General features: G+C 40.7%; 1 protein-coding gene across 1 annotated transcript in view; it reads right to left on the minus strand.

Moving 5' to 3' along the window:
- Positions 1–25,553, minus strand: part of ITIH2 (inter-alpha-trypsin inhibitor heavy chain 2) — a 286,914-nt gene that overhangs the window by 52,259 nt on the left and 209,102 nt on the right. The window lies entirely within an intron of this gene.

Raw genomic sequence — 25,553 nt, forward strand, 5'->3', positions numbered from 1 at the left:
GCTGTGCAAGATCTATTGGCTATATTGAGACCTACTGGCTTTGCCAGTGTTTTTAGTCTTGTTGTACAGTAGCGTGGCTGCTGTGCTGCTTGACTATAAGTAAAAACAAAAAGTGCTATTACACAGTCAATGCTGGCTGCTTTTTTTAACATTCAACCATGCTACACAACAGCTGCAGTGCTTTGTAACATGATTAAAAAGCACTGGCAAAACCAATTAGCTGCGCTATTTGGCTTTGCCAGTTTTTTAGGAGCTATGATGTGGCCGGCATTGACTGTGCAACATGGCTGAAAAACATATTGGCAAAGCCACTAGATCTTGCATAGGCGAGACCTATTGGCTTTGCCACTGCTTGTTTTTGGCTGTCATTACAAAGAGGCAGAATTTTGACGACACTATCAGCAAATAGTACAGGCTGATTATAAACTAGAGTGCCTGAGTTCAACAAGAACAAACACACTGAGCTGACACGTTAACACGGCATAGTATTTACGAAAAGGTATGGAAGAATTTTTCCAAGCCTATATTTTTTTATGCAATAAATAATAATGAAAAGAAATACATTTGATGTTGGATATATGCAAATGATTAGTTAACATGATAGCAGTTAAAACGAGTTTTATATGATGTATAGAAGTGAGTTTATTAATAAAATTTAGTGATGCCACGTTTATATTAAACCATTATCTTGGATAGTATAGATGCTTTTTGTCATTGCCTCCTGTATTCACCCCTCCCATCTTGACCCTTGCTCACCTTCTCCCCTCATAAGCTTCTATTCATTTGTGCGAATGATATTGTTGAAATGCTTTATATTTTTTCCAAACATCTCCGCAAGGCAGTATCACTGAAGATGCTGGATGGTTTATTAAAATGGGACAGTGTTTATGTGATAAGGTAATGACGTTCACATTTCTGATTTGCTAAAATATTGTTTCTTATGTTTATACTACGATCAATTGCTTTTTAACTAATTGGTTATGCAAGAAGTTTATGTATGAATCCTTACATTAGTGGGTAAGCCAGAAGACTTTCCCGTTCTGAATGGGATGCTGTTCGACCCTTTCATTATTTTGCTGCTCATTTAGGGCTTGGAAGGATTTCAGATTTCTTACTTTTCTGCATAACTCAGCATTGGAGCCTTTGTGGCATTTATTCTGTATTGCTAATTTTTTAGATTTTTGTAATAAAGCCCTTTAACTTTTCCTTGATCTAGAACTCAATTACTGAATGGCCCAGTTACTTGTTTTTGTTACTCTTCTTAATTGATGTAGGGGAGGGTGCCTTTATGGACAAATATTTCCAGTGGAAGAACTTTATGTAGTACATTTTTGTTTTTGCTCAAATTTGGGTTTTCTTGAGTTTTTGGATACAGTTTTGCTCCCACAAAGATATGAAAGTCGAGGGAGGGATGTAATAAATGAGTCACTTCTTGGGAAATTGTAACTGTCTCCCAAATGAAGCAAATGATATTGCCAGCTGCTGTTCAGTCAAAAGATGAGTTGTGATCAGGGCCAGCTTTAGGGTAGTGTGACCGATGCAGCTCCACCTTGTGCTGATCTTGGGGGATGCTGTGTTTAGAAATAACTATGGGTTTACAATCACCTGCTCCAGCGTTTCCTGTCTGTCCAGCAGATTTCAGGCAACAATTAAATGTCAGGATAACTCTGGTGAATAATGTTTCTGCTGGAGAGAGAATGGATTTTTGTCTAGTGGCAGTCTGACTTGTCATAAAGTTGGTGGTAACCCATACGCAAATGGGAATGTTTAAAAAATATTTTTTTTAAGTAGGCAGTGGTCTTATAGACCACTGCCTGCTCTTAAAAAATAAAAATGAAACATTTTGTTTTCATTTTTAAACACATTCCATTTTCCGGATGTATTGAAAAAAAAAAAAAGAAGTTTTTGTTTTTAAATCAATCTGAGACACAGTGGTCTGCTGACCCCAGCAGGCCACTATCCCTGGGACGGCAGTGAATCCTAAATGGGTCACAAATTGCAACCAATCACATCAACACTAACAAGACAGAAGTACTCATCATAGGCACTCAACCCAACGTATGGAATGACTCCTGGTGGCCACCCACCCTCGGAAACCCAGCCACCCCCACCAGCCAAGCCCGCAAAATCGGAATCATCGTGGACTCCAACCTCAGAATGAACCAGCAAATCAACTCAGTCACCTCCACCTGCTTCTGCACCCTCCGCCTCCTACACAAGTCTTTCAAGTGGATCCCCCTCGAACATAGAAAGACCGTCACACATGCCCTGATCACTAGCAGACTGGACTATGGCAATGCTCTCTACGCCGGCATCAACAAGAAACTCACTCGCAAGCTACAAAACATCCAGAACACCTCTGCCAGACTGATCGTCGACCTACCTCAACAATGCCACATCTTGCAACACCTGCGTACACTGCACTGGCTCCCCATAGGAAAAAGAACCACCTTCAAGATCTTCACCCACGCACACAAAGCCCTCCACAACACTGGACCAGCATACCTGAACCAGCGACTCAACCTCCACGTGCCCCACAGGGCCCTACGCTCAGCCCAGCTCTCTCTCACAGAAGTACCCCACATCAGGTAAACCAGAACAGGAGTAAGATCCTTTTCCTACCTCACAGCCACTGCCTGGAACACCCTTCCTCTCCACATCAGACAAACCACCTCCCTCCTCAGCTTCACGAAGGAAGACATGGCTTTTCTAATAATCACCTCTCGGTATATGCTACTCCTCCCCCCCTGAGGCCTTAAACCCTAACAGGTGAATAGTTGCGCTTTACAAGCACTGATTGATTGATGGTCACTACCAAAACATTGCCTTCTTGTTCGATACAGAAACAACATATTGTACAAATTAGGCTTATGTGCACAACAAAACTAAGTACAGTTCAGCAAAATAAATTGCTTTCTTAACCCTTTGGGTGCTCTGGACATGCTGGAGCCATCTACAGCACCATCACTCAGGTGCTGAGGATTGGTCTAGCACTTTCAAGCACCCACCTGTGGGCGAATCACTGGACCTTCCATCCACTGGTACGTCTGACTCATGGCCCCACCAGTGATGGCAGCGAAAGTGCTTCCGCTGCCACCCAGACCCCTCCCCCAGTGTTCTGAGTATGTCAGCATGTGCTCTGTGTGCTGGAGTCATTATGAGGTGCTAGGGACATGCTGAAAGCAATTTGCTTCCAGCGCTGTTGGGGTTAGGACACCTTCCAGTTAATTCCTCTGCTGTGGGGGGTTCCAGAGGGCAGAGAGAGACACCGGGGAAAGGAAAGAGTTTCTCCCTTCCCCGGTGTCTTTCTTCAGTGCATTCTTCCTGTGAGATTGTGGGTAGGCCTCCAATTGCACAGAAGGGATGCATGCCACCAGGCCACCAAGGATTGTTTTGCTGTTGTAGGGAGTGGCCACTTAAGTAAGGGTCTCCCCCCCATTTACCCCATATATTTCCTGTGGTTTGAATCCCTGAGGGAAAATCTGTCATTTTTAGGCTAATCTGCTCCCGGGTAAGGGGGATACCCACTAAATACCAGGGGATGTCTTTTTTTTGTGATTGTAGGCGATCAGCCCATTGGGCAAGGGTCCCTCCTTTTTGGGAGCATTACAATGTATGATTTCTAATCCCTTAAGTTCCATTCACCTGTTTTTAGACCCATTTGTCCCTCTGGGGCATTTGAAATCCACTAGACACCTGGAAATATTTTCTATATGTTGGGGAAAAGCCCCTTGGGCAAAGGTTTATCTCGAAGCACAAAATTTTCCTTCTTTTTCTGCCATTTTTTTGGGTGGATCTTTTTCTAGGTTGGGTGGAAAATGTTGCGGCACCAAGAAATACATTTCTGTATGTGGGAGGGAATCTTCCTCGGTGGTAAGGGTTTCTCCCATTTGGTGGTGCCAATATTTTGCCTTTAGTTCTGGTCTGGTGCCCAGCACAGACTTCATAATACTGGTCACTGTTTTATTTCTTATTTGTGATTGTTTTTATTGCAGTGCAAATTGTTTGATTTTCTTGGTGGTGAATACTGCTTGCGGGTTTGGCATTGGTTTGTGCAGTTGCATGTGTTTGGTAAGGAAACTTTGTTTGTAATGTTTGCTTCAAATGTATATCATTGCCTTGCTTAAAAGTATTTTTTTTTACTGTTGTAATAATTTGAGCATATTTAGCTTCCATTTCATTGTCTTTCAGAATAACATATGGGTTTGTGCGAGATCTATAATGTGTTCTATTTTGTGTATTTTCTTTCTTTTCCAGTGGGATATCTTTAACGCTTCCTGTATCTTTGCTGACTAGGTACGTAGAATCCTCAGTCAAGCTATCTGTTGCAAGTGAGAGGCATCTAGGTTTCTTTTTGGAGTGTAAAGTACATTGTGTGGTTTGTACTGATAGTTTGTTTCCAGATCGTTTTATGTCAGTGGTCATATTTACTGTTTGGTAAAGCCACAGTGTATTCTAATTTGACACAGTGTTGTTTCTTGTCACCTTATTTGTTGCAATAGCTTCATTAGTTAGCATTATGGCTGCTCATAGGCTGGCATCCCCACAGGTTGCTGGTTTGCTTTTCGATTCTGCCTTTGAACATTGCCCTGACTCTGCATCTGAGGAAGAGGACCAAGTGCAAGCTTATGGCAGTGAATATTGTGTTGGAGAGGAATTATCTGATAATGAATCCAGTATTATCGCTGATAAAGTGCCTCTTTTAGAGGGGACCTTTGATATGCTGGTAGTGCAGCAGGAGCAAGCTGGATTGTAGCTAATGGTCGAAGGCTTTACATTGGAAGTGTTGAACCCTGATGCAGTCTGTTTGGCCTGCCTTTAGTGGTATTCCAGGGTGCAGACTTAATACAGAGAATGTTCTGTCTATAATTTGTTTCCAGCTGTTTATTGGTGATGAAAGTTTGGATGAATCTGTTGAGCACACCAATTTGTATGCATAATGTTTTCTAAGGAACACCAGTGCCTCACATAAAGACCCACTCTAGAGCTAAGCATTGGACTCCCACAGATCTCTATGAGAGGAAGCAATTCTGGGTTAAACCTTTTTGATGGGATTGCTAAAAAGGAAGCCTTTATTGTCTTTATATTGGTTCTACTTGTCCCTTCATGGCAACTGCTATTTTTCTAGCATTCATAAGTAGAGAATAGTATTTGCTTCTGTAGCAGATGCCTCATTTTGTGGAAAATGTGGCAGTGTTCCCACAAGAGCACTCTGATTGTGACCGTCTCTTCAAGATTCAACCTGTCCTTGACCATTTAGTTGATTGTTTCTCAGCGATCTATGTTCCAGGTCAAGGTGCTTCAACACCCTCCGCATGCTCCGAAAGATCTTCAAATGTATACTCACCGAAACCAGAAGAACAGTCACCCAAGCTTTCGTAAGCAGCAAGCTGGACTACGGCAATGCCTTATACGCAGAAACTACAGCCAAACTCCAGAAGAGGCTGCAACGCATCCAGAATGCCTCTGCACGCCTCATCCTGGACATCGCCCGCCACTGCCACATCACAGACCACCTGAAAAACCAGCACTGGCTCCCTGTCAACAAGAGAATCACCTTCAAACTCCTCACCCACGCTCACAAAGTAGTGCACAACACCGGACCAGAATACCTCAACAGATGACTCTCTTTCTACACCCCGACCCGGCATCTCTGCTCTGCCGACCTCACCCTCGCGACCGTCTCACGCATCCTCAGAGCTACAGCCGGCGCTAGACCATTCTCACACCTCATCGCCAAAACGTAGAACACTCTTCCCACCCACCTGCACCAGACCAAAGACCTCCTTACCAAGACCTGGCTTTTCAAGCAGTAGCAGCACCTTTCCCCCCTTGCCCTCCCTCTCAGCGGCTTGAGACCCGTGGGTGAGTAGTGCGCTTTACAAATTCCTGATTGATTGATTGATTGATTGTATAGCTGTGGACGAGTCTTTGGTCCTGTACAAAGGCCTTTTGGTTTTCAAACCGCACATACCCAGCAACAGAGCACAGAACAAAGTTTGGTATTAAGCTGTACATTTTCTGTGACCAGCTTTGTGCCACTGGATATTGGGCATAAATGTATAATATCAGGGTGTGCACTTTTAGGGATTCTTCCAATGAACCCGCCAGTTACCCTTCCACTTTTGTAGTTAGTGAAAAACAATTGTGGGAATTTGGAAGAGCACTTCTCACAAAGGTTACCATTTGTATGTAGGTAATTTCTACACAGGTGTGCAATAATTTCAAGAATTGTTCAAAGTGGACACTGTTGCACAAACGTTTCTAACCGTAATGGTTATGTTCAAGAGCTTGTATGCATGAAACCTGAAGGGATGCAGAACAGTGCCTTGCATAGTTTGAGCTACTTGCTTTGAAATGTTCAGACCAAAGGGATGTCCACATGCTCACAACTATGCCTAATGGAAGCACTTCACCTGTGACTGTTTGGAGTCCAGTAGCAGAAGTGCAAAAACCAATGTGCATTCTAGACTAGAAGCACATGGGAGGTGTAGATAGAGTAGATCGAAGGTTGGAGCTTACAATGCTGTTTGAAATTCATACATCTAGTACAAGAAGTTGACGGTTCATTTGTTTCAGATGGCATCCTTCAATGCTTCCATTGTTTTCAAAGATTAGTCTCCAGATTTTATTGTACAGTTTCAGCAGCTTTGCATTGGCATTCATGTTGCAGTAGCGAAATCAAGAGTTCTTAAAATCAGTGGTTAAGGTTGTTGCTAGATTGAAATATGGCTACTTTCATTAATACATTTCTCCAACACCCAAAATAGACTTTCTTTGTTGGAGATGTAAAGTGTGTGTCTGATGTAAAGTGTGTGTCTGAATACAAGGATGAAAGGAGAGTATATGTACTGCTCCATTGCCCTTCTAATCTTGTCCTATGTGTTTCCACTTGTTTTAAAATGTACTACAGGCTACTCAAGTGTTAGGAGCTACCATGAGCATAAATGACTATGGTCTGGATTGGTATATATTTTCTGTTTTGATACCTGGATGGCAGTAGTTTGTTTAATGTGTTTAATTACACTAGTTATGCATGCAATCATAGATGGTTTTTCATCTTTTAGCAATAGTTGTATTTTCTTTAATTTTGAAAACAAAAGTCTGTTAACAGTTGGATGTTTTTTCTGTATGTGCTTTGTGTGTGTAACCTCATTCCAGGAGTAATTCAGAAATGAAACTAGTGTGGAGCTTCATGATAATGTTTGAGTGGTGTTTGCCTTGTGGTATGGAATTTGGCTGGCTGCGTGTGTGGACTACTGTTTGAATGCAGTGTGTGTGAACTGGCATTTGACTGGTGGAGAGTGCGGACTGGCATTTGTTTGGTGGTGTATGTGGACTGGTGGATAACTGTTGGAGTGTGGGTGTGTATTGGCAATTGGCTGGCAGTGTGTTTATAAGTTGGATGATGTCTGGGTGATTGGTGGTGTGACTGGTGTGTCACTTATGTGGATGTATGAAAGTGACGGGCCCTTGAATGGTGCCACTGGTTGATTCAATTGTTGTATTGCTTTGGGCTTGCAACGGGCAGAATGAATGCCTTTCTGTGTGTGGCGGCCTGTAAAGAGGTTGGTACCTTAATGTGGCTTTACAGCTCAGGATCTATGAATCACAGGTTTAATATTCTGAATTTAGAATTATCTTATTAACAGTGATTTCTGTGTATTTTTGTGAAATAATTTGTTATTAAATATTATATTTTGAACTTTTCACTCACCCTCATGCCAAATTCAAGTATGCATATATATTTGAGTAGTGGATCGGTGTGCACTAATATTTGTTTTTCTGACTTTTTACTGCCAGCTCATAAACTGTCGGTAGGGAAAACCTACAGAACCCAGATAGTTCTAAAAATTAGACACACGTTCCCAAATAAAAATGGATCCTCACTTGTGTGGGTGGGCCTAGGATCCCTGACAGGAAAGGGGCCAAAACACAAAGTTGCGACATGTACAATATACGTTTGCATGGGCTTCTGGGTAAAAACATCTCATCAGAGTCACATAAGTCACAGTTCCCTGGACACCCCTGGGTGTCTATTATTCAAAAATTGCTTGGGATGGTAGGTTTTCCTGGCTGGAGGCTAAGCTAGGGCCCAAATAATGTAGCTGTCCACACTGTAAAAAAAGCATGGTGCCAGGTCTCGTTTTGTGGTGTATTGTGTTGCTGACACTAGACCCAGCCACATAAGTGATGTACCATTTTCATCTGAAGATATTTGAAAATAGAGAATAGTGCAACATTTGTTGTTACCAATTGGATTTCTCTGCATTTGTGCCTTCCAAATGTAAACTAGTATGTAAGAAACAAGACATTTTGAAAAATGCCCTCTGTATGACAACGGTAACTCACAAAATCAGAGATGTGCAAATAACCACTGCTCATAAGCTCAGTATCTGGTGTATATTTCAGAAATACATAGTTGTCCTTCATACCCTTTTTTCACTCTTTATATTTTACCACATGAACTGCTGTATAGTTGGTACACAGTTAAACACCATTGTAAGGTGCAGCTTGGTCGTTGGCTCTGGGTACCTTGAGTTCTTAGAGAATCTACAAACCTTATATATCCCTGTGACCAGAAGGGGCTTGTATCAGATACAAATGTTGTCACAATTGGCTATTTTTCCCAACTCATTTTCAGTATTTTAATTTAACAGTTAGGCACATATTTAAAGGAAAATGATGCAACATAGCTCCGCAGGCCAGCTTGCTGTGCTGTGCTGCGCTGTGCCATTAGAAAAGTGCAGGGATGCGTCGTATTTATAGCCATAAGATACATCCCTGTACTTTCCTCTGTGCTGGTGCACAGTTGGCTGCCTAGCGCCAACACAGGCACCCTTGCACTATTGTGCAAGGGTGCCTGCATTGCAGGGATGATTGTTTAAGTGCCAAAAGGGACACCTTCCTTCACATCAACAATCATTAGTGGTGTTTTCCTCCTTCAGAATGCAGAACACATAGAAAGAGCAAAAAACTGAGGAGAAATAAGGGTAGTTATTCTCATTGCGCAACTGGGAATCTGACGCATTCCCAAGTTTACAAAACCTTGTAATTCTGGGAATGCATCCGATTCCATGGGTGTTGTGTGGGAACAACCACAGCAACACCCATGGAACGCCCTGTATTTAAAGGCCATGAAAAGCCACACTAGGTGGCTTTATGTGGCCTTGTAAATATGTGCAGCCACACTGTGCCACTGGAGCGTCAGAAAAGTGACACTCCAGGCGGCATTATTTTGCTGCGTGGGAATTGTAAATATGCTCCTTAGTTTATCTGGGAAAGCCTTGAGGGATCTACACAACTGACCCCTTGCTGAATTCAGAATTGTGTCTACTTTTCAGAAATGTTTAGCTTTCCAGTACTGCCCATGGGTTTCATGCTTGTTCCCACCACAAACTGGAGGCAAGTTAAATGTATAAATATTAGGAAAAATGGGCTACCTCTTAAAAGAATGCCAAAACTGTTGCAAAAAATGTTATTTTCATTGAACTGTGCTTGTTACTGAACGCTGGGAATTTTGGCACAGAAAATCTTTTGTTGATGCCATTTTTATAGAAAAAACTGACGTTTTTTGCACAGTACTTTTTCCTATTTTTGTTTAAAAAAGGCCTAAAATGTAGCTCTATATTGGCTATTTTCTTGGTACCCTCCAGGGGAATCCACAGACTAGGGGTATTCTGAGAATCACCATGGTATTGGGAAAAAAAGGGTTTTGGTGTGGGTACTTTATATGAGAAAAAAATGTTTTGGAGTCCTATGTGTGAACTATGATAATAATAGTCAAAAAAGGGCTCTGCATTCTAAGAGCAAAAGGCCTAGCAAGGAAAGGGTTAAGCTGTATTGACCATCTTATTAATCCGTTTTAGACATGATGTGGTAGTTTTCTGGACACCTATCAATGCCAAAGATTTCTTCTTTTGAGAAAAGAAATGCTTTACTTGCTGAATGATCTGCATAAAGAACCGTTTGTTGTCTTAGTGGACCCTGACATTATGCACTTTAATATGGCTGCCGCCCTATGATTTTGTTGATAAAATATGAAAAGTCATCTGTGATACTGATAATGATATTTGTTATCTGTGATGTTATGTTTGAGGTGAATTTAATATGTTTTGAGGTTCTGTATAGACATGTGTGAAGTCTGGAAATTGTGAGCTTCTCAGTTTCACAATTTCAGAGTTAAAGCCATGCCGGATTGGTGAACCATATCTCTGGTACAGTTTAAAAAACATAAAGAGAATATCTTGAGGCTAAAAAGGCCCTGTGCTGCAATGGGAAATGTCCTGCTGCCACGCTTGAATTGGAGCCGCAACATCCTATGTACTTTGCACCATCTCCTTTACTTGCTTTGGTATATACAGATGGGACTTCAAGGGACAGGTGGAGAAAGTAACGCAGTTGCAGGAGTGGACGTTCTGTTTTCCCGCTGCTGCTGTGGCTGCAGAAAAACACAAAGTTCTGCAGTGTATTCAGAAGGGCTTCAGGCGGGGGGGTGTGCCTTGACACCAAGAAAGGATGGCTGCCTGCTGATTTAGCTCCAGTGAGAGCCAGGAATGAATTTGATAATGACAGCAGTAAAAAACAAAAATGTATATACCAAACCTAGACGATAATAAGGTGTGAGTGATTCCTTTCTTTAATTCCAAAAATTGAATTGTTTTTCAATGCTGCTGTGTGTTATGTGAAAGGCCTTCTGAATGAAGCAACCAGCTGTCTCTTCAGGTGACTGCCACCATTTCATGTTATTTATGACCCATGGAGAGCTTGCAAAATATATTTCTGACCAACTACTTTGTTTGCTTTAGACATCCATATTAATAGCTCCAACAATGCTTAGATTATTGTGCTGTCTAATTGAAAGGCAAATACAGCTGAAGAGAAAGGATTTTCACATGCTGTGGACTATAGGCCACAGAAAGGCCATACACCTTCCACAGTGGAAGCGATATTTCTAGCTTCAAATAAAATACAAATTGCAATGAAAAACTAACTAGAAAATAAAGGAATGCATTTTAATAGTCATCTATTCCCTTTTGAAAGGTATTGCACTTCACAAATGTGTCACAGTTCTTTGCTCTTTGGTTGGCAGTTGTGGCAATTGATTTTTGCTTTTTAGCTGGCAACATGGTACTTATGTGTACACAAGTAAAATGTCCCAAAATGAGAGGTATATTTTTTAAAGCATCATTTTTTTCCTCTTATTCGCCTGTTGTTACAGCAAGTTCAAACAATTACAAATGTCAAAAGTTCTTTTCATTTTCTGCTATCACTTCAGTCATCCTTTGTATGACGGAGCATAGTGCTTAATTGTTGCTTACTGACAAAACACCTTTATTCACATGGATGGGGCAGGCTCAGTGTGAGCTGTTAATACCAACACATTTGTAGGCATTACTTTCAGAGTACTTTAGTTCCAGCTGAGATATATGTTGTCATTAGAAAGCCAGTGGTTCCTCAAATTCTGAGATTTTTACAAACATTTTTTCAGCCAGTTTTCTGAATGGGCAAAACGAGACAATTAAAATGAACTAACACTACTTGTTCTTCTCAATCTTCTGGAAATACTTTACACTCAGAAAGATCTTTTCCTGAAAATAAGGAGGATTTTCATAATGTCAGGCAGAATGCAAATGCCCCTTCCTTGTTACAAAAATTAGCTCTAACAGCAAACACTTCCAGCTCCCTTATACCTGAAGTGTCACTAGGCCTTAGAGGCTCTACATATAAGCAGCTGAAAAATGATCCTTTTCACCATTAATTTCTTATCTGTAGAATTACTCCTAAAAGAGATCAGATCTTTGTGACCATGTATTGAAGAAACTAATAGGAGATTACAAACACTAGATGACAAATAGACTTGGAAAAAAGACTGACTGATGTTGAACAACAGGTGAGCAACATGGAGGACTCTAATGGAATAATCAATAAAATGGAGTCACAAATATCTCTTCTTCAAAAACAAGTGGAGGATTTTGAGAATCACAACAGAAGGAATAATCTTAGAATTTATGGCCTGTCAGAGGGAGCAGAAGGGAGTGATCCTAATCAGTTTTTTCAAACCATTATACCTAAGGTGCTAGACTTGCCATCATTGGTTTCTTTAAATATTCAAAGAATACACAGATTGGGGAATTAACCAAACCTAGAGGTGTTATTATATTTTTTCTTGAATATACAGACTGTCTCAATGCCATTATGGCTGCAAAGGCAAAGAAACAAGTTTCATGGTCTGGTCATAATTTATATTTCTCTCAAGATATTGTTAAAGAGAGATCAGAGATCTTAACACCAGATTAGGTCTTTTTCACCCAAACCTTTTGAAAGTTACATATAAAAATATAAAAATAAGAGAACAACATGTGGAGATCCAACCAAACTGAGGACAATTTTAGATGAATGCAAAGGAGAAGACATGGATACTTCTAAAGTTTCTCGCTGACTGAAAGTTCTTTTCTGGTGATCTTTGTAGATATGTGCCTTTCCCTCTTATGTGTATGGTTTCTCACTACCTTTCATTCTCTTTTCTTTTCTATTTCCCTTACTCATCTATTTTCCCAACCCCTTCTTTTCTCCTCTAATCTAATTTTACTTTGCTTTCTGTATCATGTCATGAATTCATGATTGATATGTGCTTATGTTTATGTGTCCTCTTTATCATTTCTTAGAAGTGTAGCCTTTTAGGGTGTAACTTATTGTTTCAGTATGGTATGTCAAGGGATTAGGCTCACTGATTAAAGGACAAAGAGTATTAGCTCATCTTGCCAACCTTAAAGCAAACATTGCATTACTACAGGAGACCTATCTTGTTGAAAAATAAATATTGAAGCTTAAAAAGTACTGTGTGGGCAATGTTTTTTCCTCTCCAGGAACAAGTCCTTACCAGCGGTTTCCCAGCCCACGACTGACATTCCTGCATTGTGACTGGGATGGGACTATAACCCCCGTCACCTCGGCACCAAGAAGGTGAAGTTGCGGGCTTCAAAAGTGCACTTTGGCCCCGCAGTGCAGGGGTTCTTACTAGCAGTTTCCCGGTCTGCAATTAACATTCCTGCACTTTGACTGGGGTGGGACTACATCACCCAGTCACCTCAGCCCCAAGGCGGTGCAGTTATGTGCTTCTAAAGCACACTTTGGATCTCGCAGTGCGGAACATGCCCTGGTGTACACCAAAAACAGGCCTGTATTCACCCATCATCACCCGGAAGAGGCTGGGCCGGGCCCCTTCTTTTTGATCTGACACACTACCTTCTGCTTCCTGTGTGCTGTAAGTTACTTTTGTTTTGTTTTTATTGTTACTTCACAGCAACAAGGAGACTTTGCCCCATGTTTGGTCTATGCCGGGTGTTGGCTGCTACATGTACTTGTACGTTATGGGGAACCAGAAAGCCATGGATGTTTCGAAGTACTCAGTCAGTGCTAAGAAACCACCTAGGAGAAGTGCGGGCCCCTTTGCTAAGGACACTGATGAATCTACACTTGGTGCTATTGATTACTTGACTGAGGAAGTGGAGACTATATTGAACACCAAATCTACTCCCTCGAACGACAATCCTCTGCCATTGAAAGTGCCCAATATGCATAGGATGAAAAATTGCTAATATTCAAACCAGGAATTGTTGGTTTGTGTGCAGATGGTAAAGAGCCGGGAGGAATGACAGATGGGTCACATATTAGGCCAGGAGAGTCTACTATCCATCGTTCTAAATCTGGGGGCCCTAGTAGCACTTCTGTAGCTCTAAATCATCCTTTCTCCCTGGGCTCTATGAGCACTGGAAGCCCCAATCATCTGGAGCCTGCTTTGTTCAACCAGATGATCCCAGCTGCTCCCACTATTTCTCTGGCTAGGGCACCAGATGACCTTTATGCCTCTAGGTCTACACCTGTTCAGTTTAATCGACAACCAAATACTGCATGTATTCTTAGGGCTCAAGGCCACTCTCACATTAGGGATATGTATGATAATGCCTTCCTCTTTTGAGTGATATATTGCACTCTAGGCACTCTAATTAGAGCCCCAACCTTAGTCAAGTAATTTATATGACCAAGGTACCTAAGCTACCCTCTGGTGATTGTGAGGACCCAGTCTCATCAATTAATAAGGTAGTGCATTGGTTTAGGACTACACCCAACTATTATCCGCTCTGATACTGAGCATGCCAGACGATGTAGTCCAGATTCTTCACCATCCTTTGACTACATACATGTTTCACTGACTAGTGAGGAGTTGGTCGAGAATCTTATGCACCTCTCATCTCATGGGCTCTCTAAGGACTGAAATCAGGTTAAAAACATCTCCCTCTACTACCAGGCCAACCCCTATAGACTTGACAAAACCTTCCAATTCGAATACACTTATGTTCTCTTCAGACACTATATCAAGGGTACCTGGTTTGGAGCATATTGATTGTCCGCTCTCTTAGCCTCTGCCTGTTTTAACTAATAAATGTGTTTCTGTTTGGCCCCTGTTGCTCAACGATGGTCCCCCCTACCAGGCAACAAAACGTTTGAGTCCCCTTCCTGTGATAAAAATGCCAATGGTGTACTGGTTTATAATAATGATGTAGTTACCCAGACTGAGAAGGATGTTTATTTCAGTGGTGCTCTAGAAACACAAGCCAGCATATCAGTAATGTTGTGGAACGTGGCAGGTATCACAACGTCTGCCTGTTTCAGGAAACATGGGCCACCGGTAGGCTGTGTATTAAAGGCTTCTCGATCTACAGCGTGGAAGCCAAGCCACCTGGGAGATTTGGTGCATCCACTAGAGGACTGGTAATTCTAGTTAACATGGTATCTCTTGTTAGCATGCTGCTCTAAAAGCAGACTGCCCGGATATTGCTGGGAATTTTTTGTCAGGTTTAAAACTAGTGATAATTAATGTGTATGTAAGGTCTGTCTCAGCTACTGGGGTGTCACATTAATTGAGAAGTAACAACAGGATGTGAAGATTATATAGTTGCAGGGGACTTTGATACCTCTTTAGAACCCTCGCTCCTAATACATGAGTTAACTGAGCACACCGATGAGCACTGGAATATCTTCCTGGTCATAGGGAAACAGCTCCATAATTTGTTGGGCTCTGCCCTTCAGTTGATTTCTATATCTGTTGGTCGCGGCATGAGAGCTTGTAACAGTCGCACTTGTTTTGATCAAGTCATCGACCATGTTCTCCTACACATTAGGTTCTGGCCCCTTCAGGTGGACATGAGAATCGAACCACGATTAGAGAGTGACCACACCTCTTTGGTTACATAACTTTCAGGCAAAGACTTACTTAGAACCCAAACTGCCAAATATACTGTGGTGTCTGAACCCTTATTGACCCACAACTGCCAGCAAGTCTTTTGGTCGCAGGTCATGTCAAACCCTGAAGTGGTCTCTGAGATCTATAATCTGTTGCCTCGTTGACAAAGTATGAAGATGTCCCTAGTGTTTCTATCCCTATCTTAAATATCCATAACCCATTCTTCGCTAGGTTGCCAGGCATCTTCTATAAGGAAACTGACCACAAACAGGTAGCTCCCTTGAAAGAGGTTAGTTGATTCGATTCAGACTGTAAACAAGCAAAGAAACTACTAAGAACAGTTTATAGGCTGTGAGCAGGCTAAGATCATTGAGGCTAGGAGGTGTTATAAAACAGCTCTTACTAGGGCCAAGAAAAACTGGGATCACAAGGTGTGGTAAGATATGCTCAAGGCCGTTAAACTAAAAGATAATAGATCATTCTGGCACATAGCCTCGCAGGGTATCAATGATGGTGGGAGTAATCACAGTCATCACATTCAGCAAGAAATCTGGGTCTCCCATTTCAGTTCACTGTATGGAAAAAACATTTCTGATGATCTTCCGTTGAGCACAACACCAATGGCCTGCATTGAGGATGCCCCACAAGTGCAACCTGGAACCACCGACTCAGTTTGTTTCACCTTTCAATACACTGTTAACGCTATTCTCTTCTAAAGTCAGAAAAAGCCTTTGGGTCCTACGAAATTCCTTAAAATCTCTTTAAGTCAGAACCCTTAATTTGGGCAAGCTATGCCAATCTTCTGTCCGATGCTATTGCAGCGGGGGGAGATTCCTGATTTCTGGAAGGGGGTAGAGATTATCCCAGTTTAGAAAAAAAGGGCAACCCTGGTGTTCCGTCGAATTAAAGGCCTATTAGCCTTATAGGCAATTTGCAGAAAGTCTTTTCAAGGGAAGTCCTTGAGAAATTGTTAAATTGAATAGAAGCCGTTAATATTCTTTCACCTCTTGAACCTGGGTTCCACCCCGGGACTAGCATCTCTGACTAGGTTTTTAGATTTTCGCTATTATATTGGAAATATGAACTTCTGCTAAAACAAAAATTATACATAGCCTTTGTAGACCTTAGGGCTACATTTGGACTGATTCTCCAAAATAATCTGTGGGGAGTTTTGCTTGGAATGGGTGCCCGGGGAATTGCGGGAATCTCATTGTAAGATTGCATGACAAGACCTATGCTTAGGTTCACTGGGGTAGCAGCGGGGAATTAACAGACCATATTCGGATCTTAAAGGGCATTTGCCAGGGGTGCGTCCTAGCTCCTGCTTTCTTCACCTTGTATATAAATGATGTTATGAGTGAACTGACGGACTGTAGGAATAATTCCCCTGTTTTAAATGACAAGAAGATGCCCATCCTCCTTTTTGCGGATGACTCACCCCCTATTTCAGGTCCTAATAGATAAGTTTACAGGATTTTGCAAACCCTGGGGCTTGGAACTGAACTTTACAAACATTAAATTCATGGGATTTGGAGCTAGGGTAGTTAAGAATTGTTGGATTAGAGCAGCCGCTAGAAAGAGTATATACTTTTGATTTCCTCTGGGTTAAACTGCCTGATAAACTGAAGTGGGAACTACAACTCAACAAAAGTATGTTGTTGATCCAGCATAGAGGCAATGCTATTCTTCACCTCCACAGGAAAATACGCCCTTGTTCACTTTCCCCTGTGCTAGAAGCTTATTGTGCTAAAGCTCAAAGAGCTGCATCTTCTGGTGCTGAGGTATGGGTGTGTGCTGGCTTGCAGAAATTGGGTATTGAGGAAAACAGCTTTGCTAGGTGACTTGTTTCTGATCCTGTCAGCACCCCCCTGATTCCACTCTTTTTTTTACCTTAGCATAAAGAGAATTTCAGATTTGGTTAGTTTAAAACCTTTATTATACTGGGCATGGCTTTGGTATACCCAAAGTTACAGACTACAAGGATTCCCTTAACAAATTATTGCAGACGAGTAATGCCATACAGATTCCCTGGTTAAAATGTGTATTTAAATAGCCTGAAAGGTTAGACCTGCAGAAATGGTGGCGTGACCTAAGAAGTATTCACAAAGCAGAAAATGAGGGACTCAAGTCCCACTATTAGGCCTATATTTATGATCAGTATGTTAGGACTGTCTCAAATGGCCGCACAACAAACAAGTTTGTTGATTTTAAGATCTCACCATGCTTCTTTCTTTTCTTCACATTACTACACTGTCACTGACCTGAGTATGTATGTGTGGTTTCAGTTTGGCACTTTACCACTGAAATCTACCGTTTGCAAGTGGAGGAGTGATTCAGATGACGTTCTGTGCCCTGCTTGTGGTCTGGCCACAAAAACTGTGGAACATGTGTTGTTTTTCTGCCCTAAGTATTGGGCTTCTGTCGGAAATGTATTTGGCCAGGATGTTTAAATATGGGGATCACTTGCTACTTAATTGCCCTAAGGATACTAAAAAGCGATACTTCCACCCTTGTATTTATTGAGAGCTGATTCCTGACTGGCCTAAGCATGCAAAGCTTTTCTTTTATTCAGCTTCTGATTAGTGTAATAGTCCATATCTGTCCTGTTTAAGTACTTCGGAGGTTTTGGCACCGGCCAGTGCCTAGAGACTAGGCATGCCATACACATACATCTTTTTACATTGTATTAACTACCTTTATTTGCACTTTAGCCTCCTTGATGAGTTATGATCCTTGCATTCCCTGGTACTGTAACTTTGTATGTACTGTTCACTGTTGACTTTGTAAATAACTTCAAAGTACTCCTGCAACTGTCTGCATTGCACTGGGATACTTTACTTGATCTTTTCGATATGATGAGGACTTATCTTTTAACTGGATGAGTTGTATACTCTTTTATTGTTTTTAAAGTGATTTTTTTATAGTTATTTTAATTTTAATGTAAAGTATATGTTTTTTATTGATGAACTTTGCTGGTTTTGTCAAACACATAAAGCACTTTTTTTTAAAGAAACAGAGTGATCATTCTATGTGATGAACATCTTGACATTCATCTTATATCTCTGTAACCAGATATTGGATTCTTTCATTGACACCAATTCTAAATTTACTTTTGTCCCAAGTAAAAAGCATAAACAATTTGTCAGTGCAATAACTCAGAGGTAACGTATTGATGCATGGAGACTGTGTAATCCTACCTTAAGGGAGTACACCTTTTTATATCCAGTGCATTATTCCCAGTCTAGAATGGATGATATATTTGTATCAAAACAAATATCACAAACCTTAATCAATGTTGAGATTGGCCTGATTCTAATATTCAATCATGCTCCAAGCATGATCTCGATTTCTTATGTACTCTGAATGCAAACAGACAATGAAGATTTAACAATGCTCTTTTAATGTATGAATCCTTCACACAAGACTTCCAAAATATTTCTATTGAGTTCTTCAATATTAACTCTACTAGCGATGTTCTATGCAAGTTGTTTTTGACTCCTTCAAGGCGGCAGCTAGGGATTTAATAATCACATATTTATAAATTTAAAAAAGAATGTGAAATAGAAATCTGTATAATATTAAGCATAATATAAACAAGTTTAGAACATCAGTATTATTCATTGAAATCCCAACCATGCTTAGATGAATTATAAAAGCCCAATTCCAATTTAATAAAATTCCCACAGAAATAATTCTTCTTCTTATCGTCTTATGTCCAGTCTGAAATATTCTGGTGGACAAAATAAAGCCAGGAAAACTTTGGTGAACTATCTCAATGTTAAAACTAAGTTGCAATGCATTTTAAAGAATGATAAAGACCCTATATTTAAGAATGATAATATTCAGAATTAATTTGCAAACATTTATAATACCTTAAACACTCCTGAACTCATACCTCAACATGAATGAATTGTGGAATATCTTGCTTCCAGACAACCAAACACTGGAAAGGATTTCACTTTTCATTTATTTGAAATGGATATTTCTTATGAAGAGATTACTAAAGTACTTCATTCAATTAAAAAAGGCAAAGCACCAAGCCAGACGGGATTTCAATTGAATTGTCTTCATTCTTTTCTCACATTTTAATTTCAAAATTACATGATTTGCTCAACTACTTTTTTAAAAGAGGTACAGCTTAGGGTACCTTTCAAGATGCATTGGTTCCTTTGATCCCTAAAGGAAATAGTGATCCTAGATTCTGTAAGAATTATAAACCAATATCCCTGGTTAATACTGATTATAAGAACTTTGTGAAAATTATTGCTTTGAGGTAGGATCCACTCCTGCCATAACTGTTAAAAGAAGAACAATCTTATTTTGTTAAATGTAAATTCATCCCTGATAACACAAGGTTATGTTTAAAATATTTAAGCAAATGCAATAGTTATAGGTCTTGTTTAAAAGCAGATGCACTTGAAGCAGAAAATGCCTTTAATCATATTCATTGGCATTTTATTTTGCAGGTCTTGAATTGGTTTGACTTTTGTCCCAAAATTATCAGTCCCAAAATTATCAGTTTAATATCACTTCAAGCTTCTATATTTGTAAATGTTTTAATTTCCCTAACTTTCAATTTAAAAAGGAGAGTTAGACAAGGGTGTACGTTTATCCTATATTATCTACATTCACCCTAAAAGCTTTTTTATCTAAAAAAAGAAAAAAATATTATATACGAGGTGTCATTTATGGTAAAAACTGAAATTGATTTATCTCTGTATACACATGACATGCATACTCATATTAATTTCCAATCCAACTTGGTCACTTCCATCTTTTCTTGATGAAGGGAACCATTTTTCTCTAGTTTCAGGAAACAAAACTCAATATAAAAAATTCTGAGAGACTTCCTCCAAAACAGTTGTTTGAAATATGATTTTATATCTTCTGGAATTTGCTGGAGCCCAAATAAAATTAAATTTTGGGGCTCTGGTTCTCTAATTCTGTGAAAGATATGGTCAAAATAAACTTACAAGAAACTATTGCAAAGCTCAGCTTATTAATAGGGAGAAGGAGCCCACTATTTGTTTCCTGGTGGGGTCGTCTTGACTCCAATACAATTATGTTGGTTCATGTTGTTTTATTTGCCCTATATACAATTCCTACAAATATACAATCTTACTTTCTTACTTTCGCAAGAGAATTCCTTACTCATATCTTTCTTATGGAATAAAAGGAAACCACGCATGTCCTTACTGAAGTTAAAAAAAGGTAAACTGTATGCTTTTTGTTTAAAACAGTCCACTTACTGCCCATTAGATAACAGTAATGATGATTGTCCCCATAACCCTCAATTATGTCACAATCTATCCTTAAAAACACATGCAGATTAGTGTACTCCATACTATTTCCATGTCTCAATGACAGAGATAATTTCTTAAATTCATCTATCTGGCATAATAAACATATTAATAGAAGCATTTTTTGGCAACCACAGAGAGAAAAAGGGTTACTATGGGTTCATCATTTATTTAAGGAGAATACAGTGCTATCTTTCTCTGATGTACAACATATATTTCAGTTTCCAAATTCATTTAGAAACAAATGTAATACTTTTTCACAAATAATATCTTCTATATTTGCTAAAACTCCAATCACTAATGCAGACACAATATCTTATAATCACCTTTTTGTTTCTCTTGTTTCAATCATCAGCATCAACACTATATACAATTATTAGATCTTCTGATACTGTGAGGCAAAAGTCACAGGTAAAACTGAAGTGGGAAGAAGATCTCTATGTTAACTGGCCTAATAATGTGCACAATTAAATTTGGTTTAAGGTTTGAAAAGCTTCAAGAGCAGCAAACACTACCTAATCCTTGTTTGTTGTATATAATAGACTTCTTATAACTCCTCAAATTTTCTTTAAAATGATTTTTGACATACCTACTGCATGCTAGTCATGAGATGAATGTTCTACAGACTATAAACACTTAGGGCCATATTTACAAACTTTTGAATTAGGGCAGCACCACAAACCTTCTTGCTGTGCTGCCCTGCTTTAAAAAAAATAAAGCAGGAATGTGCTGTGTCTACAAGGGACGGCACATTCCTGTCCTTGTTCCCTAAGCTGGTGCTCAATTGGCTGCCATGTACCAACGCAGGCACCCTTGTACCATGACACCACCACAGGCACTATGGTGCAAGGGTGCCTGCATTGCTGGGATGATTGTTTTTGTGCAGGAAGGGTTACCTTACTGCACAAAAACAATCACAAGAGGCATTTTCCTTTTTCTATGTGTGCTGCAGGGTGCAGCACACATAGAAAAAGAAAAAACAAGGAGAAATAAGGGTATTTGTTCCACCCCCTCACGCCACCCTGAGGAGGTGTAGGCTTTTGATGCATTCCCAGGTTTACAAATATTTGCAAATCTGGGAATGCGTCAAAATCCATGGGTGCTGTGTAGGAACACCCACCGCAACACCCACCTACCTTGATTGATGCAGAGTAAGGCAACACAGTGACTTGCACACAATATATCAATAAGCAACAGAAAGGGAACCCTCAATCTTTGCAATGGGCCTTCAGCTGCGCGGCAACATGTGTTGCAGCGTTTTTAGTAACTTTTGAACTGTTTAAGGTAGACACAAAAAATGTTTGGGTAAAATCTGCAGTTTCTGCAGCATATGATGGATTGTGTGGCAAATGCGACAAGTCTATAATTATGTGAAAAAAGCTGCTGCTGTACAATCACATAATTCCAGTGGCCCTGAATATAAGGGAACTTTCCTTCCCAGTCAGCCAGGCAGGAGCTGATGTGGAGAGTTGTAACATGGTTGTTATCCATGGTGTGGGAAGGGTGGCGGGGGGAATCCAATGTACAGAGAAAGACGAGCACTTCCCTGGTGCAGACACTGACACCATACAGAGATGGGTGCGCCTCCGCGATTCTGTTGCCTTACATGTTGCTTTCAGTGCATACACTTTTTTTAGGTTGCGCGCGCAAACACTCTGACGTGTTGTAATCTCTGTGGGCTTTTAACCACGCCCACCGCACGCCCATCACTCTCCCTCGTTAATGGTCTTGCCTTTCAAAAATCCTTTGTTATCATTGGTAAATGCTTTATGTTTGTCCCTGCTTGTATTGCAAGAGCCTTGGCCATCAACCCTGTTACATGGATAATTGCACGTTTGCCGATATGGTTGACTGCGAGCGAACTTCTTTTTGTGTGTCTCCTTCACACTCATGCTCGTGGCAGCTGTCATACTTTGAATCCGCTCGCTTATGTCAACTGTTTTACTTTTCATTTTATGTGGCAAGAAAAATCCAGTTATGAATTTACAATGCTAATAGCTCTCACTCAAGCAAACGCAAGACCAATTGCAGATGCTTGTTCTCTTTATTGTCTTTCCTTTTTATTTACTCTTTCAAATTTTCTTATTGATCATACATGGATTTTTTTATACATTCCTTGTGTTACTGTTTTCAGTCATTCCTAGGCCACATGTATTACTCTGGAAATGATGTTCTATTTTACACTGTCTTCTATGTTAAAGCATTACTGTACGGAAAGAGGCTTTTGCAGGTTTCCCCCCACTGTCTGCTCTCATTTAGACTAGCTCATGTTTTTTCAACTTTGAGAGTATATTCAGGCCTGCCAACCACACCTCACTGCCAGTGTATGGACCCTGCACAAAAGATATGCGCACTGATTGTGCCACAATCACTTTGTGTGTGACAAAGTGTAAACATGGTCCCCAGCCTGTCACTGCAGATCGGAAAGGCACGGCCACTCTGCAAGTTCAACTTCACCATTGTCATTGATGACAAAGTCCCCATGTCCTTCGATGATATATATGTCTCCCATATTACCTATGGAGATCAATGGCAAGGAGCTGTATATTATTAAACAAGACAAATAGTTTTATATATGTCTTAGCAGAAAAACTCTTAAAGTTGTCATTTTGCTGAGAAAGGTTAGTAGACCCATTGACTAACACAGGGTTACCAGCTAGCATCCCAGCTTGGCTAACTTCTGAATGGGATTACCTAACTAGGGGCCAGATGTATCAAAGGTTTTTACCCATTTTATGTCTATGGGAAAATCTGTTCATACATATGGCCCTAGGTACTGTAAGGTATCAAATTAATCATGGCATTAAATCTGACTTGATGTCCAAGTCGAACTTAATGTCAGTTTTAACGTTAAGCAACTTCTAGACCCAGCTGGTCCAGTAGCTGCACACAGGCCCTGGCCAACAGATAGCTTTCTGCAGACCTGGGAAGATGAGTGAACCACTCTCAGGCTTAAAAAGAAAGATAGTTGCCTCAAGGGCACAGTGTTAACTCCCCTCTCAGGAAGCAATCTGGGGTGTTAGGCCAAAAGGCAAGCTTCAAAGCAGAAGCTGTCTTTGAAAAGCAAATGGTCACAACACTCCTGAGAGGCTGCCTTTTGTTCACATAGACTAGCTGGAGACAGAGAAGGGGAACCTGTAGGTGCATAGTCCTTAGGTGGCCCCACCTCTGGGGTGGGCTAACAAGATCCACAGAATTGAGGAAAGGTCCTGACATCTTGAGAGTGGTAAGAATATTACACTCTGGGGTTGCTAAATGCCACCCATCACTAGAACTTTGTCACCAAAGAGGAGGGGGCCTACAAGCCCAATGGCTAGTAATCACATTGCCCCCTTGGGGCACTTTCCTGGGATATAATGGGCACCCTGACACCCTGGAACTTAGATCACACTTGATTTGGAAACGGGGCTGAAGAAGGACTGCCCAGCTGCCCTTGAAACTGCATGAAGAGAGCCTGCAGTGTTTGAAGGACTGCACCTGCTGCACTTTGGGCTTGCAAATTTTGGACTGTGCCTGTGACTCCTGGCTCAGGGAAAAGTTGATTCCCAGCCCCAGATAGAAGTAGTGATGCCAAGGATCAGGTGGCTGGTGTCCTGGAACCAGCTTTAGGGACACAAGAGCTGAAGAAGCCCAAACCAGTACGGTTTGAAGTACTCTGACGTTTTGCTGCTACCTGCAGCCGTGCACCAAAAGTGAAAATACTCTATGGCTAAAAATTGCACCTTTTGTCTGCTGGACCCGAGAGTGTTATTAAAGTCTGGATTCTTCACCCACAAGGGACACTAGACCCCACCTAAAGATTTTGCTCCAATTGTGGTGCAGGGAGACCAGTAACCCAGCATCATCTGGCCAGCTACTGCAGCGTAAAGGACTTTGAGGTTCCCCCACCTCTGTGGCCAGTCACCCTACTCCACTTGTGGACCGAGGAGTCACCACAAAGGCACCCCTGTGGAGAACTCCTCAACTGAAGCATCCTTGAGCACCTTTTCGCCTGCATCCTCCGCAACAGGACCACTCCATTGAAGTCTATGGCGGTTATTCTGTAAACTTTGGAACTTGCCTTAAAACAATATGGTGGCCAGGTAACTGTCCATACTCTCCTTTCTGGCCCCCTAGACCTCCATCTTCTCAGATTTGTTCGCATAAGCCGGTTGGAGTAGTCAAACTAATTCTTTCAAACTTTTCAAAAGCTTACAACTTTTTTTGACCAGTGCTTGTTTGCAGTTAAATTAAAAATGTATTAAATGCTTTAAAATCATATCTCTGGAATGCACAGTGGATTTTGGTGATCAAGGACTCTAAACATTCATTAAAATATATTCTATTTTTATAAATTGTTGTCATTTTTCTTTCTTATTGTATGACTTTCTTATTCCATTGTTTAGTGCTGTTAAATGCTTTAAACTAAGGGCCTGATTTAGATATCGGTAGACGAGTCACTCTGTCACAAAAGTGATGGATAGCTTGTCTGCTAATATCTAAATCCTGTAGGATATATTGGGATTTAGATATTGGAGGACGGGATATCTATCACTGTTGTGATGGAGTAACTCGTCTGCCAATATCTAAATCAGGTCATTACTTCCTTAGTTAATCCTTGCTCCTCGAAAGCCACAGGTACACAGGGTTGGGTTTAAGGTTGTAGGAAGGAGCCTGACTGGAGCCAAGACAGTTTTTGCACGTGTATTCCACGATAAGGCCTCACAGTCATATCATGTAACATACCCAAATCCTCATAATAACAGAACGTTTAATATCTTATCTTTCACATAACTATGATTAATAAAATCCTTCTAAAACTTGCAAAGGAAGGACATCAGGCAGCAGGGATGGGTGTAGTGTAACTAAGCTTACGTCAGTCAAATTTGGACAGTAAAAACTGTGAACTACATGAATTACCAAAATGTTAGTGTAACTAAAACTTTGCCCTTCCCTAGTTTTGTGGAAGATAGCAGCAATGCTACAGAATGCCGGAATTGTCTCCCTGTGTCCAACGCAATCTTAAC

This window comes from Pleurodeles waltl, chromosome 4_1 (assembly GCF_031143425.1).
Source record: "Pleurodeles waltl isolate 20211129_DDA chromosome 4_1, aPleWal1.hap1.20221129, whole genome shotgun sequence".
NCBI lineage: Eukaryota > Metazoa > Chordata > Amphibia > Caudata > Salamandridae > Pleurodeles > Pleurodeles waltl.